The sequence below is a fragment of the Elgaria multicarinata genome, chromosome 3 (assembly GCF_023053635.1).
Source record: "Elgaria multicarinata webbii isolate HBS135686 ecotype San Diego chromosome 3, rElgMul1.1.pri, whole genome shotgun sequence".
Classification (NCBI taxonomy): Eukaryota; Metazoa; Chordata; class Lepidosauria; order Squamata; family Anguidae; genus Elgaria; species Elgaria multicarinata.
This window is the reverse complement of record NC_086173.1, coordinates 170,673,865-170,690,062: the sequence shown is the minus strand read 5'-3', so window position 1 is coordinate 170,690,062 and position 16,198 is coordinate 170,673,865. Positions and strand designations below refer to the sequence as shown.

The window sequence follows — 16,198 nt, the reverse complement described above, 5'->3', positions numbered from 1 at the left end:
CTTTGTAGCGGGATGGTTTACCATTGCCTGCCTCAGTCGCGGTTGCCTGCTGGGTACTCCTTTTACCGACCTCAGAAGGATGGAAGGCTGAGTCGACCTGAGCCGACTGCCTGAGAACCAGCTTCTGCTGGGATCGAACTCAGGCCGTGGGGAGTTTCGGCTGCAGTAACTGCCGCTTACCACTCTGCACCACACGAGGCTCTTAGAGCAGCTCCTGCTGCTGTGCAAATACCTTGCCTGGGGTTCAAAGGGAGCGGGGAAGAAAGGTTGCGTGCGTTTCATTCCTATCTCTATGGTTTGCAGAGGGTGCGCTTTGCAAAATTTATTTATTGCATTTTTATACTGCCCAATAGCCGAAGCTCTCTGGGCGGTTCACAAAAATCAAGACCACTCAAAGTATAAAACAAGCAGTATAAAACCATAGTGTAAAATACAATGTAAAAGCACAACCAGGATAAAATCAGCAGCAGTGCAGAAATACAAATTAATAAAAACAAATTTAACTTTTGTAAAACGCCCAGAGAGCTTCGGCTATGGGGCGGAATATAAATGTAGTAAATAAATAAATAAATCAGCAAATTTAAAATTAAATGTATAGACTGTTAAAAGACTGGGAGAATAAAAACGTCTTCAGACGTCTTCAGCTGGCGTCTGAAAGAATACAGTGTAGTTGCATACAATCATAGAATAGTAGAGTTGGAAGGGGTCCATAAGGCCATCAAGTCCAACCCCCTGCTCAGTGCAGGAATCCATCCTAAAGCATCCCTGACAGATGGTTGTCCAGCTGCCTCTTGAAGGCCTCTAGTTTGGGAGAGCCCACAACCTCCCTAGGTAACTGGTTCCATTGTCGTACTGCTCTAACAGCCAGGAAGTTTTTCCTGATGTCTAGCTTCAACTTGAGCCGGTTACTTCGTGTCCTGCACTCTGGGAGGATCGAGAAGAGATCCTGGCCCTCCTCTGTGTGACAACCTTTTAAGTATTTGAAGAGTGCTCTCATGTCTCCCCTCAATCTTCTCTTCTCCAGGCTTAACAAGCCCAGACTCTATGATTCTATGATTCTAAAAAGCAGAGGCACCCCTTGTACTTTTGTGTTCTTTTGTCATGTGGCACCTTGGAGACTCACAAACCATCTTCAACTTGTGCGTAACTGACAACTTGCTCCACAACTGCTGAAAGCGCCCCCTCTTAACAACTTCCCCCTTCTTTGTCAATGATCCTGTTTTGTGTTTCTAATTATGTTTATGTTAACACTTTGGGATTGCAGGCCCTATTACAGTCAAATGGTTGTTGTTTTTTCCGACTCTTCGTGACTTCATGGACCAGCCCACGCCAGAGCTTTCTGTCGGCTGTCGCCACCCCTAGCTCCCCCAAGGTCAAGTCTGTGGCATTCAAAGCCCTAAGCGGTTTGGGGCCAGGTTATTTGAAGGAACGCCTCCTCCCATATGTACCTGCCCGGACCTTAAGATCATCTACAGGGGCTCTTCTCCGTGAGCCCCTGCCAAAGGAAGTGAGGCAGGTGGCTACTAGGAGGAGGGCTTTCTCCGCTGTGGCACCCTGGCTGTGGAATGAGTTCCCCAGAGAGGTCCGCCTGGCGCCTACACTGTACTCCTTTCGTCGCCAGTTGAAGACCTTTTTATTCTCTCAGTATTTTAACACTTAATTTTAACTTAAATTTAAATTTAACCGTTCTGACTCTGTATTTTAATCTTATATACATTTTGCTGCGTGTTTTTATCCTGGTTGTGCTTTTTAGACTGTATTTTGTATTTGTGCTTTTAACCTGTTGGTTGTTTTGTTATGGTTTTCATTTTTGTGAACCGCCCAGAGAGCTCCGGCTTTTGGGTGGTATAAAAATGTAATAAATAAATAAATAAACCAGCCACGAAGGGCAGGGATTGAGAGGGGAAGTCATCCTCCTCATTCATCCAAGCAGCTTGTCCACATCCTCAGTACTCACCAACTGAAACTGATCCAGTGTAATCTTACTCGCGGAGTTGCTGGACTTTCCATTGTCAGCTTCAGCTATAACAACGGAACCTAAGTTGGCTCTTTTCCAAAAGATTTTATCAATCAAATGTTCGTTAAAGGCGTCAGAGTGAACTACTGAAGGCTTTAAAACAGGGTTCAAGTGGGGAGGTGTCATAGTTAGACACCCTCACCACCCTGAACGGTTCTGCTGGATGTGAATTCGCAGAAATCTTTCTTTGCTGCACATCTTGCCACCCCATAGGAACGAAGATTTTTTCTATGAAGTGTCTTGTTGGCTATAAGTCTACACAGATGAATTTTAAACCTAAGAATGTTAAGATGCTGTCATTGTTATTTTAATGTTGTATTCTTTTATATGCTCTTTTAACTAATTTTATGTATTATATTTTATTTAGTGTTGTTCCATGCCTCGATCCAGAGGAGAGGCGGGTAATAAGTAAATATTTTTATTATTATTGTTTTCCACCATCAGCACTCTAGTCATTGTCCTTCCCGCTTGGGGGCTGACCATGTGCGGGTGATAACTTTTTCCACAAATAAGTAAGAAAACTTATCCTGATCCCTTGCAGTAAAGACGATGAGATCTTAGAATCATAGAATAGCAGAATTGGAAGGGGCCTACAAGGCTATCAAGTCCAACTCCCTGCTCAATGCAGGAATCCACCCTAAAGCATCCCTGACAGATGATTGCCCAGCTGCCTCTTGAAGGCCTCTAGTGTGGGAGAGCCCACAACCTCACCAGGCAACTGATTCCATTGTCATACTGCTCTAACAGTCAGGAAGTTTTTCCTGATGTCCAGCCGGAATCTGGCTTCCTTTAACTTGAGCCCGTTATTCCGTGTCCTGCACTCTGGGAAGATTGAGAAGAGATCCTGGCCCTCCTCTGTGTGACAACCTTTTAAGTATTTGAAGAGTGCTCTCATGTCTCCCCTCAATATTCTCTTCTCCACGCTAAACAGGCCCAGTTCTTTCAGTCTCTCTTCATAGGGCTTTGTTTCCAGACCCCTGATCATCCTGGTTGCCCTCCTCTGAACACGCTCCAGCTTGTCTGAGTCCTTCTTGAATTGTGGAGCCCAGAACTGGGTGCAATACTCTAGATGAGGCCTAACCAGGGCCGAATAGAGAGGAACCAGTACCTCACGTGTTTTGGAAGCTATACTTCTATTATAGCATTTGCCTTTCTTGTAGCCATATCACACTGTTGCCTCATATTCAGCTTGCGATCTACAACAATTCCAAGATCCTTCTCATTTGTAGTATTGCTGAGCCAAGTATCCCCCATCTTGTAACTGTGCATCTGGTTTCTATTTCCTAAATGTAGAACTTGGCATTTATCCCTATTAAATTTCATTCTGTTATTTTCAGCCCAGCACTCCAGTCTATCAAAATCACTTTGAAGTTTGTTTCTGTCTTCCAGGGTATTAGCTATCCCACCCAATTTTGTGTCATCTGCAAATCTGGTAAGTGTTCCCTGCAACTCCTCATCCAAATCATTAATAAAAATGTTGAAGAGCACTGGACCCAGGACTGAGCCCTGCAGTACCCCACTCGTTGCCTCTCCCCAGTTTGAGAAGGTTCCATTGATAAGTACTCTTTGAGTCTGATTCTGTAGCTAACTGTGAATCCACCTAATAGTTTTTCCATCTAGCCCACTTTTAGTTAGTTTGTTAATCAGAATATCATGGGGCACTTTGTCAAAAGCTTTGCTGAAGTCAAGATATATGACGTCCACAGCATGGGAGAAAGGTGTGGATATATTGGTGACCGTATCACTGTCAATAGTCACATGTAATATGGAGGTGACTGAAGTATTTAAAAAACTTTTAATATACTGAGCAAGATAGCTACTCTGTATAGTTCAAGTATCTATAAAAACTCTATGGTATTACATAAAACATCAAAAGAGACAATGAAGAACCAAAAAGCAATAAAAAAAAAAACCCAAACACGTTTCGACCATGCAAGGTCTTTGTCAGTGGTCTAATGAAATATACATAAACATGAAGTGTAGAGAGTTATTTTGGAATTGTCGTAGCCACTTCTCACTCTAGTTTGTTGCCTTGTAGCGGCTCAATATGGCTTTAGCTGTTATCAAGCTTATGGCTTTTGAATAAGCCCTCATGTCCCAACTAATGGGGTGGTTTTTAAATGACAAGGAGCTGTTTTCTTTATGTAGCGAGTCTAGCACAAAATGCAGCAGTTTTCCAGCATATTGGAAGAATGTTTTATATTTGTGGGGTGTTTTCGTTTTGCATTGTTTGGGTTTTGTGTGTGTGTGCCTATATGCATTATAGTTTGCTCTGTAGTGTCTTTTAATTATTGGTGTTTGGAAACAATAAAAAGATTAATTCCAAAGAAAACTCAACACCAAAAAAGAAAAAGACACAAAGGAGGCAGCAAAAAAAGAACTCTTTCCACACTGCCATGCAGTAGGCAGGATCATGGGCTCTAGGGCATGCTTGGTCAGCTTCGCTTGCAGTCTTACACCATTTGCGCTCTAACCGACATCCAGCCTATTTCACTGACTGCAGCTCCACAGTATGCCAAGAAGTGGAGCTGGCTCTTCAGGGCTGGAGCTGGCCCTCAGGGGCAATCACATCTTTGGCCCTCTGCATCTCACGGTTCCACAGTAAGGCTAGAGCCTCGGATGGGTCATCCCCTGGAAAATCCCCAAGAGCAATCAGAAATCCATTGCATCCCATCAGTCTAGTGGGGCGGACCACCTGAATGGGTCCCCACCCCTACATGAGGAAAGAAATGCAGTGAGTTCAAATCTCACCAGGGAAGGCCTTGTCTCCTGTGGCAATTCTTGGATACAAGTTACAGTGTGTGTTCCAGCAAAAGTGTTTTCCACAAAAAAAACCCAAACCCGTTCAAAGCATTTCTGATCTGAATGGATCATTTGATGTGAGGCAAGGTGCAACCTCAAGGTTGAATTGTGTGCCAAACAGTGAGCACTTTTATGGGTTCTTCTTTGTGTGCATTCTTTGATGTTGCTGAAGCTGTGTGCTCTGAGCAAAGCCCTTTCCACACTCTAAGCATTCATAGGGCTTCTCTTCTGTGTGATTTGTTTGATGTGTCTGAAGATGACTGCTCTGACTGAAGCCCTTTCAACATTCTAGGCATTTATAGGGCTTCTCCCCAGTGTGACTGCTTTGATGTTGATTAAGGTCTACCCTGTGAGCTAAGACTTTTCCGCACTCTAAGCATTTATAGGGCTTCTCCCCTATATGATTTTTTTGATGTTGATTGAGGTGGCTGCTCTGACAGAAGCTCTTTCAGCCCTCTGAGAATTTATAGGGGTTCTCCCCAGTGTGAACTCTTTGATGATACTTAAGGCTTGTGCTGCAAGCAAAGCTCTTTTTGCACTCTAAGCATTTATAAGGCTTCTCCCCAGTGTGAATTCTTTGATGTTCCTTAAGGTATTTATTCTGAGCAAAGCTCTTTCCACACTCTAAGCATACATAGGGCTTCTTCCCAGTATGAATTATTTGATGCTGTTTCAAGTGTGTGCTGCGAGCAAAGCTCTTTCCGCATTCTAAACATTCATACGGCTTCTCCCCAGTGTGAATTCTTTGATACTCTTTCAAGTGTGTGCTGTGAGCAAAGCTCTTTCCGCACTCTAAGCATTTATAGGGCTTCCACCCAGTGTGAATTCTTTGATGATGCTTAAATTGTGTGCTTTCAGCAAAGCTCTTTCCACACTCTAAGCATTTATAGGGTTTCTCCCCAGTGTGAATTCTTTGATGTTTCTTAAGGTGTTTGCTCTGAGAAAAGCTCTTTCCACACTCTAAGCATTTATAGGGCTTCTCCCCAGTGTGAATTCTTTGGTGTAGCTTAAGGCTTGTGCTCTGACTGAAGCTCTTTCCGCACCCTAAGCATTTATAGGGCTTCTCCCCAGTGTGAATTATTTGATGCTGCTTAAAGTTCGTGCTCTGAGCAAAGCTCTTTCCACATTCTAAGCATTTATAGGGCTTCGCCCCAGTGTGAATTCTTTGATGCTGCTTAAGGTGTGCCATGTGACGAAAGCGCTTTCCACACTCTAAGCATTTATAGGGCTTCTCCCCAGTGTGAATTCTTTGATGCAACTTAAGTTTTGAGTTGCAACTGAATTGTTTTTCACACTCTAAGCATTGAAACCTTTGATATTTGCTAAGCCATATCTTCTGGGACTTTATAAACTGTGAGCTTTTCCTCTGTGTCTCTCTATTGTGAATGTTCCTTTTACTTGGTGCTTCTAGTATTGGAGTTTCACGGACGTCTGACCCTTCAAAAGAAATGGATTTGATTCCCCACTTCTCTTCAGTTTCCGTTTTCCTTCTCTGGTCGATGCCATTTTTCTTGCTCTGCCTGCACTCACCTGAAAGAATAAAAAAGCAAAACATCTTCCTGAAATCAGGGAACAAACAAAATGGTTTGCTGATTAGATTAACGGGATAAAAAAATTTTTGGTAGGAGCGGCAGATCCTTCCAAACACATTAAATATCCACTGATGTTCAATAGGATTGAGAACTAGAGTGACATATGTCATAACTCTTACAAAGTAACTCAAACAATAAATGAACAACAAAAAACTGTAAAAACAAAATACACTTAAAATCTGCCATTTTGTCCTAGCTCATCATTGAAGTGGAAAGTGGGAATTCAACCCTAATGATTATTTTCAATGTCTAGTTTTATCTTAAAATGGAAAGCAAGCTGTCCAGAGCTGTCTTCTGAATATGCCTTAATCTCCTCTCCTCCATGGAGACCATTAAGACCATCTGTAGTGTCTTCAACATTATGCAGATGCAATTATGGCAGCCAAGTAAGATGGGTTGGCAGCCATCACTGCCACAGAATAAGTCCATCAATGGACTATTATCAGTGTTTTGTCAGGTCTTCAGAGTGTTTTCCTCCAGGTGTAATTTGGCAGTCAAACCAATTGTTTCATTGCTTTCAGCTCCTAAGAAAAATCTGAAGGTGGAAAAGCTTTTCAATTTGTGGAAATGTATTTTGGAGTAATCATATCACGAGCCCAAGGCCCAAAAAGGACACTGTGGGAAACTCCCCCAGCAAGCGCAGGGAACCCTCTGCATTCATTAGCCTCCAGGGCCTGGTCATCCCATGTGATCCGCCTCCCTTTTTGAGGTTACAGGACGTGATCTGGTACTTATCCCTTCATGACAACAGAATTGACAAAGCATCATCACACCACAGAAAATGTTTGCTTTCATGATTGAGTTTCACAAACCTGATCAAGAGGGCTTGAAATTTACTTCAGAGGTTAGAACATAAGAACATGAGAAGTGCCATACTGGATCAGGCCAAGGTTCCATCTACTCCAGAACTCTGTTTACACAGTGGCCAAGCAGCCATTGGCCAGGGATGAACAAGCAGGATACAGTGCAACAGCACCCTCCCACCCATGTTCCCCAGCAACTGGTGCACACAGGCTTATTGCCTCAAATACTGGAGATAGCACACGACAATCAGGGCTAGTAGCCATGGATAGCCTTTGCCTCCAGGAATTCATTCAACCCCTTTTGAAGCCATCCGGATTGGTGGCCAGGTTGTGGGTTCTCTATCTCTGCAGGTTTTTAAGAAGCGTCTGGACAGTTTCCTCTCATGGAGGGTTTAATGGGTTTCCTTCCACATTGCAGAGGGTCAGACTTGATGTGATCCTTTCCAACTCCACAATTCTATGGTCCTATGATTTCTGCAGAAGGGATATCAAGTCCAGGATTACCTATGGAGCCACGTATTGGGGATGAGAACACAAGGGTCAAAGGAGAAGGAAAGACAGTTGGATGTAGAGCCCTGTAATATCTACATAAAGAGAGCAGGGAAACTGGGTAAGGATAATACCTGTGGCCTCCAATGTCCATCTACGAAACCACTGATCATGGGGAAAAACAAGATGAACTTGAAATCCGAATATACAGTGGAACTGCAACAGCAAAGAGAAGCACAGGAGGTGGAAGAGGAACAGATAAGGGATAAGACTCACGATAGGAATATAGCCATTGAAAGGGGAAGGTGAGTATTGTTATATGTCGGGAAGGTATAGACCTGTAGGGAAATTCTGAGAATGGACGCCCTGTCGAAATCAAGCAGGGAAAGATGGAGTGAGAAACAAGACTGTTATGGGTGTGGCAGTATTGTCCAGACCACCCAGGCTGTCAGAAGACATGGATGGTGCTTTCCTGGAAGAGACGATACAATGTTCACATAGGCAAGTCGTGGTAGTAATGGAGAATTCCAGCTATCCCAGCCTCTTCTGCTAGTCTAACTCTCAGGTAGGTCAAAGAAACAACAGGCAGATCTGCTGTCCTGGAGTTAATCATAAACAATAAGGATGATTGGTAGAAACTTTGGGAGAAAGAGACCATATCATCTTTGAATCCATGGCAGTGGAAGCTCTGAAAATGAAGCTTCACTGGCATGGACATTGGACCTTAAGAAAGCTCAGAGGAAGGTTGAGTCAGATCCCATCGCTAGAAATTAGGAAGGAAAACAAGAGGGATGGGAGATCCCGAAAACTTAAGTTCTGAGAGCAAAAGCAAAAACTATTCCCTGGAAAAGCAAAAAATGGGGTTTTGCTGCCCTGGGAGATCTCTGATTAGCTGACAACCCCATCATGAACGCCCTGGAGATTGTGCAGAACAATTTTCTCCGAAAACTGCTTTCTCTCCCACCTTCTTTGCGTACAGAATCTGGATGGCCATCCATTAGGACAAGAGTAGAGTGTGCCCAGTTGAATTATTTAAAACAAATTGCCAATTTGCCAAATGAACGTCTTCCTGCTATGTGTGACCTGGAATGAACAAAAACTCCTATTGTTTGGCCATACTCGAAAAGCTCCTACATATTTATTACTTTCCTGAGCTGATGCCCATTCTTGATATGGATATTATTATTATTATTATTATTATTTATTTATATAGCGCCATCAATGTACATGGTGCTGTACAGAGTAAAACAATAAAATAGCAAGACCCTGCCGCATAGGCTTACAATCCAATAAAATCATAATAAAACAATAAGGAGGGGAAGAGAATGCACCAAACAGGCACAGGGTAGAGTAAAACTAACAATATAAAAGTCAGAACAAAATCAAGTTTTAAAAGCCTTAGGAAAGAGAAAAGTTTTTAGCTGAGCTTTAAAAGCTGCGAGTGAACTTGTAGTTCTCAGAAGCAACCAAGGGATTGGCTATTTTGGATAGATTCAGGAGGGATCTGCAACTAATTAAAAACTCTAAATTCTCCTGGTGGATCCCTCTCTTGAAAGTGGAATACTTCAGAGCCAGCTATGTGTCCACACTGAGGCCTCTTTCCCTAAGAAATGCTTTTATTGAACTGAGATTCCAAGTGATGCCAACTGCAGTTCTGGATGGACGCTATCCCAAGGTGCCATTTGAATGCAGACTCTGCATCTGCGGCCGACATCAAGTGGAGGAGATTGTTCACTACCTGTTGATTTGCCCTCTGTACGGGAACCCAAGAGAGAGATTCCTGTAGCCCTTGTTAACACATGAATATTGGAAAGCCCTTGCAGAAATGGTTCTTTTTCATCTGAGTGATACCAACAGTTATGTGACACATAAAGTAGCTTTGTTTGCTCTGGCAGCAAAAAAGATTAGGCAGAGAGAACTAGACAAAATTGCCAGAAACTGCCATAGAGATTCAGACTGTGGAGTGGAAGTTGAGTTTTAGTTATGGCAAATTCTAAGTTATCTGTATAATTTTCTACGGTTCGAAATATTTATATTACTGTATATATGTATAAATATTTTCTTTTGATGTATTTGTCATGGCCTTTGGCTAGTACTATAAATTTTGAACAAGCTTTGCTTAATCTGGACTAGAGTATCCCAGGAACAAGGCCCAGGCATTGTTGTCCTCAATGACATCCGTATAATGCACTGACACAGAAGGCAAAGAGGGAGCCTTACTCAGAGGAATCCCATTCCTTACCCAGAGACGCCAGAATTCCATGATTCTCCTCCATGACTTCCTTGTGCAGAACCCTCTGGCTGGGATCCAGCAGAGCCCACTCCTCCTCCGAGAAATGCACGGCCACCTCTTCAAAGGTCACCTGACCCTAAAAGCAGCAGAAGAATTGAGGTTGTCCTTACACATAACGTTGCAATCCCTGAAGACAAGGATGGTGAGGTCCTCCTTCTGAATGCCAGAGCTTCATGAGTGACATTCAAGACCTTCCTAGCCGCCATCTTGGAGAGGAGCAAAGGCTAAAGGGGCAGGTTCTTGCAGGACCAAAGAGATGTTCAGGGGACAGAGGACCCCAAGACTCCCCTACCTGCCCAGGCTGCGAAGTAACCGCTTCCACTCCACCACAAAGCGAAGGAGCCCTAGAAGAATCCCCCATTATAAGTTCACTTTCTCTGCAGGTTTTTCCACTCCCTGTGAGGAAAGCAAAGAAGGAGGGGAGGTAAGTTAACATTTTTAAGCCTTTCCATTTCTATTGTTTTACTGCAATCAATGTTTGTCCACGTTACTAAACAACATTTCCTTTTTTGAGTATCTAGAGAAAAAGAGTCTCTCTCCACCTGTAAAATCAGGCTCAAGGAGAACATGAAAGCAGCCCATGCACCTCAGGTGGAATTGAGGGAGGGAGACCATGGGGAAATATGTCCCACTAATCCTTACCCAGTGAAGAGGGTCCTCCGTCACCCTCCTGCAAGATCCACCTGTCCAACGGCCTTCGTATGGTGCCCAGTGGAGCCTTCTCTGCCTCAGGGAAATCTGTGGGCGCTTTGGCAAACATGTCTTGCACCTGGAGCAGGAGGGAGGATCCCAGAGAGAGAAGAGGGATTAGGGAAGGAAAGAAATGGGTCAGGTCAAGGCCAAGGGCAGCGTTTCCCAATATGTTTGCATTTCACGGCACCTTCTAGAAATGATCTATAGTCCAAACCACGGAGCACATACCCGGCTCTGTCTTTCTCAGGGGAGCACATAAAGATGTGCACCCTCCTGCCCATGTTCCCCAGAAACTGGTGTACAAAGTCATCCTGGTTCTGATACTGGAGGTAGGATATAGCCATCAGGACTTGTAGCCATTCATAGACTTTTCCTTCAGGAATTTGTCTAACCCCCATTTTAAACCGTCCAAATGGGAGGCCATCACTGCATCTTGTGGTAGGGAATTTTACATTTTAACTACACACTTTTTGTTTAATTATCCTCAGAGGAGGGCCTGTTCTACACATTAGGGGGGAGAAGTCTAGTAATCAGGGCATCCCTTTCTTAGAGGACAAGCAAAACAAGTTGAGTTAAGTATTAAGGTGCTCACCTGCTCTTTGTCCCCTGCCTGGCTCAGGAGGAAGCCTTCTGCCAGGGCTACTGCCTGGGAAGTGGTCTGCACTCCGCATTCTCTGACCCAGCTCTCCATCTCCAGGGGCAGGACAGCCAGGAACTTCTCCAGGACCACCAGGTCCACCATCTCAGCTTTTGTGTTCCTTTCTGGCTTCAGCCACTGGCAGCAAAGGTGGTGGAATCGGCTGCAAACCTTTCAGGGCCCTTCAGCCTCCTGGTAGCGGAACCCCCTGAAGCTCTGGCACTCTACGTCTGAGCAGGTGCTGCTCCCAGGCTGGTCCTCCTGCACTCTTCCTTCCCAGGGCTCTGCACTGCTCCCTTCTTGGATGTTTTCTGCCTCAGGGCCAGCAAAGTTTTGATTTTCCATCTTCACCCTCTTCTCCATCTCTGCTCCCACCAGGACTCAAAAGGTCTCCTTCCTTGGCTGCCAATTTCTCTCTTCAGGCAAGGACTGTCCTGTAGGAATTAAAATGGAGGAGCTGCATGAATTAGATACAGCTGTGGCCAGCTTAATACCCAGGACTTGTCTCCAATGGGTCTCTACAACCCACAGGAACCAGGCTCCTGAATGAAAATGAGGTTCTGATTCTGCCCTAATGGGAGAGAAAGCGTAACCAGAGCTGAATATCAAAATGTGTGAAAGTTTATTTTAAAACCTAAGAAAGATATCAGTGAACACGTTTTCAACTTGTTAAACAAATGAAACATGCCACATAGAAATGAATGGTTTATAAAGAAAGTAAATGCAGAAGGACATCACATGTAACAATGAAATGTGAAACATGCAATGATTACAAAGAAATACATGTGTGTGCAAAATACACTACAGTTTAACTCCTGCTGAGGCGTGACAGAAAACAATGTGAAAAGCGTAGTCGGACAACTAGCAGCATTTGAATTGTTATGTAGCTCAACTTAAATGTCCCCCAATCCAAACTCATTCAATGCAATGTAAAAAGTATAATTAAACCTTTACAGGAAGGAAAGAGAGCAGGGATGGCGTGGAATTAAAAGGAAGGTCTGTTTCCCAATCCCAGGCCAAGATCTGAAGAACATGATGTTGCAGACCCAGAGGAAAGTTGGAAGAGACGCCTCTTAGAATCCAAGGTGTAGAACTTGGCAAAGTCTAGTTAGGAATAATGAATCCAGGTAGAAAGTAGGGAGGGTGTGTTAAAATGGAAAAGGCTAGTGAAGTGTGAGCTCCAATAGTGAGTAAAATAAAATCACTGGAGAAACCTGAATCAAGCAGCTCAAGGCCTAAGCATCTCGTCCCCAAAGTTAGTTCAGAAGCGATGGCAGAAGAAGAGACATGGTCAAACTAGGAATTTCCTTTTTCTCTCAAAAAGAAGGCAAACATTCAAACTGTGCCCCAAAGACTCCAAAACTAGCAAAAACATGCTAGCCCAGCTTGGAGGTCTGCAAACCAGAATGACAAAAAGAGGGCTGAATCGAAGGATCGTCCTTCCCTTATGGTTCAAGCTCTTTCTGATTCAACAACTCCCCTAAACTTCCTTGCCTTCTAATTGGCCTTTTTCTTTCTTTTTAGTTCTCTGGTAGACATGTGGTTCCGTATTAGTGAACGACATATTGGGTGGGCAGTCTCTTCCTCCCCCCCCCCCCCCCGTAGTTTTTGGCTTCTACGGCCACTCATGGTATCCCTGTGGGCAAGTATATTTTCCCTACGGGCAAGTCATTTGTTTTAATGTGTCCTTATAAAAACACCCCAAGTTGATTTCGAAGGCTTGAGACATACCGAAAAGGACACCGAATGACCATTGAAATGCCAGTTTTGGATAACGGAGAGACGGGGAGACACCCCCCCCAAACTGCTCATGGGTAACGCAGGTGCTGCCCCCTCCCATCCCAGGAGTCCCAGTGTGATGCATGCTCCATGGGAACGGTCCCCTCCTTGCGCACGGCCAATGCATTTCCTTCAGAATGGCCATGGGAAAGCATTGGGCAGAGGCAGGCAGCCCCACAGGAAAGAGGGGGAGCAACCAAACTGCTCATGGGGGTTCACACTAGCACCCTAAGCCTATCTGCTTGATGCATGCTCCATCGGACTGGCCATGCGCCCCTCGCACAGGGATGTAGTATCAGGCGTCCTTCAGAAGGGCCACAGGACAGCATTCTGTCCCTCCCCGTCCCCGTCCCCGCCAAAGCAAGGCGGGGGTCTCCTGGAGGGACCCCAAGTGAATCAATCACCTGGGGGGCAGTGAGGTGCTCTCTCTTCCTACCCACCCCCTGCCCCAAACCTGCCCTCCTGCACTTAGCTCCCCCCTTCTCTGCTCCTGCCCTGGGGGGACTCTTTCCACCCCTCCCCTCCCCCCTGGGATCCCCTTTGCATTTTGCAATCACCTGCATTTTGCTCTTTCCACCCCTCCCCTCCCCCCTGGGACCCCCTTGCATTTTGCAATCACCTGTATTTTGCTCTTTCCACCCCTCCCCTCCCCCCTGGGACCCCCTTTGCATTTTGCAATCACCTGCATTTTGCTCTTTCCACCCCTCCCCTCTCCCCTGGGACCCCCTTGCATGTTGCAATCACCTGCATTTTGCTCTTTCCACCCCTCCCCTCCCCCCTGGGACCCCTTTGCATGTTGCAATCACCTGCATTTTGCTCTTTCCACCCCTCCCCTCCCCCCTGGGACCCCCTTGCATGTTGCACTCACCGGCTCCTCTGCAAGGGAAGAGAGGCTGAGGTTGCAAACACCATTCAAACCTCCCAGGCTGCTTTCCCAAGGGTGGGGGGAAGGCGGAAGCGAGTGCATTCAAACAGCCTAGGCTCTTCACAAGCCTCTCTAGGACCCATCACACTCGCTCTCTTTAACCCTTAAATTGGCTGAGTTCAGATGACACGCTAATCAATGATTGGTTCCCAGTCTGTTCCTATTACCACCCCCCCTTCCAGGCCCCTTTGATTAGCCTGTCGTGGGAAGTCAGCCACTGAGTCAACCCAAGAGATCAAAAGAGCGGCAAAGGCTCCTCTGGGAAGAATCAGTGTCTTCTCAGGAGTCAGCTCCTCTGAGTGCAATGGTCTTACTCCTAGGTCGGTGTGTAGAGAGGATTGTAGCCTTTGAAAAACAGCCTGGAATCTTGGAAGGGGGAGAGAGAGAGATGCCCTGGAAGACAGAAACAAACTTCAAAGTGATCTTGATAGGCTGGAGTGCTGGGCTGAAAACAACAGAATGAAATTTAATAGGGATAAATGCCAAGTTCTAAATCTAGGAAATAGAAACCAAATGCACAGTTACAAGATGGGGGATACTTGGCTCAGCAATACTGCAAACGAGAAGGATCTTGGAATTGTTGTAGATCACAAGCTGAATAGGAGCCAACAGTGCGATATGTCTGCAAGAACGGCAAATGCTATTTTGGGCTGCATTAATAGAAGTATAGCTTCCAAATCGCATGAGGTCCTGGTTCCTCTCTATTCGGCCCTGGTTAGGCCTCATCTAGAGTATTACGTCTAGTTCTGGGCTCCACAATTCAAGAAGGACGCAGACAAGCTGGAGCGTGTTCAGAGGAGGGCATACAACCGAAGGTTTTATTTATTTATTTATTTATTACATTTTTATACCGCCCAATAGCCAGAGCTCTCTGAGTCAGTCACCTGGGGGGGTGACTGTATCAGCCTTCCATATAAACCCAGAGATTATCCTCCCGGCCTCCTTTCCCTCCCTCTCCCCACCCCCCAATAGAAAGAGCAATGCCTTCCTTGGATGTGCGAAGGGCATGGACATTCAATAAAAACAGAACTGAATCCTTCAGACAACTATTTGGAGGGCAGAGGAAAGGTCAACCTGTATCGTCTCAGCGTCTGGCGACGTGGGTTGTAAGAACAACTGTATCAGCTTTCGAACTTAGAGCCTTCGGGCCCAATACTAGCCCATTTTGTCAGAGGTGTGGCACAATCAATTGCTTTCAACAGGGGCTATTTACTATTTACTGTTTTACTCTGTACAGCACCATGTACATTGATGGTGCTATATAAATAAATAAATAATAGTAATAATAGGGGCATTCCGTTGCAAGACGTCTGCAAAGTAGCAAGATGATTGCAACCATCAGCCTTTGTTAGACACTATAAACTGGATGTCCGAAAAAGGAAGGACATTGTTGTCCTTTGGCAGGACATTGTTGTCCTCACTCCTTCAATGAACACTGACCCACCACCGGCAAATCAGCTTGCTACTTGCCCATACGTGGGATGCACAGAGACCTCAAAGGACGAGGACAGGTTGCTTACCTGTAACTGGTTCTTTGAGCGGTCACCTGTGATTCACACAACCCACCCACCGTCCCACTCTGCACCAAGCTTTCCACTTTCCCTCAGTCTCGCTTCACAACGGTGGTCTCAGAGAAATAATAATAATAATAATAATAATAATAATAATAATAATAATAATAAATTTATTTGTTCAGAGGAGGGCAACCAGGATGATCAGGGGTCTGGAAACAAAACCCTATGAAGAGAGATTGAAAGAACTGGGCATGAGAAGAGAAGATTGAGGGGAGACATGATAGCACTCTTCAAACACTTAAAAGGTCATCACACAGAGGAGGGACAGGATCTCTACTTGATCCTCCCAGAGTGCAGGACACGGAATAACGGGCTCAAGTTACAGGAAGCCAGATTCCGGCTGGACATCAGGAAAAACTTCCTGACTGTTAGAGCAGTACGACAGTGGAATCAGTTACCTAAGGAAGTTGTGGGCTCTCCCACACTAGAGGCATTCACGAGGCAGCTGGACAACCATCAGTCAGATATGTTTTAGGGTGGATTCCTGCATTGAGCAGGGGGTTGGACTCAATGGCCTTGTAGGCCCCTTCCAACTCTGCTATTCTATGATTCTATTTCTTACATGCCTCTCCATTTGGATCGATGTGGGGAACA

At 45.1% G+C, this 16,198-nt stretch overlaps 1 pseudogene; it reads right to left on the bottom strand.

Annotated features, from left to right (window-relative positions):
* LOC134396312 (zinc finger protein 420-like) overlaps window positions 1-16,198 on the bottom strand; it is a 106,054-nt pseudogene that overhangs the window by 75,766 nt on the left and 14,090 nt on the right.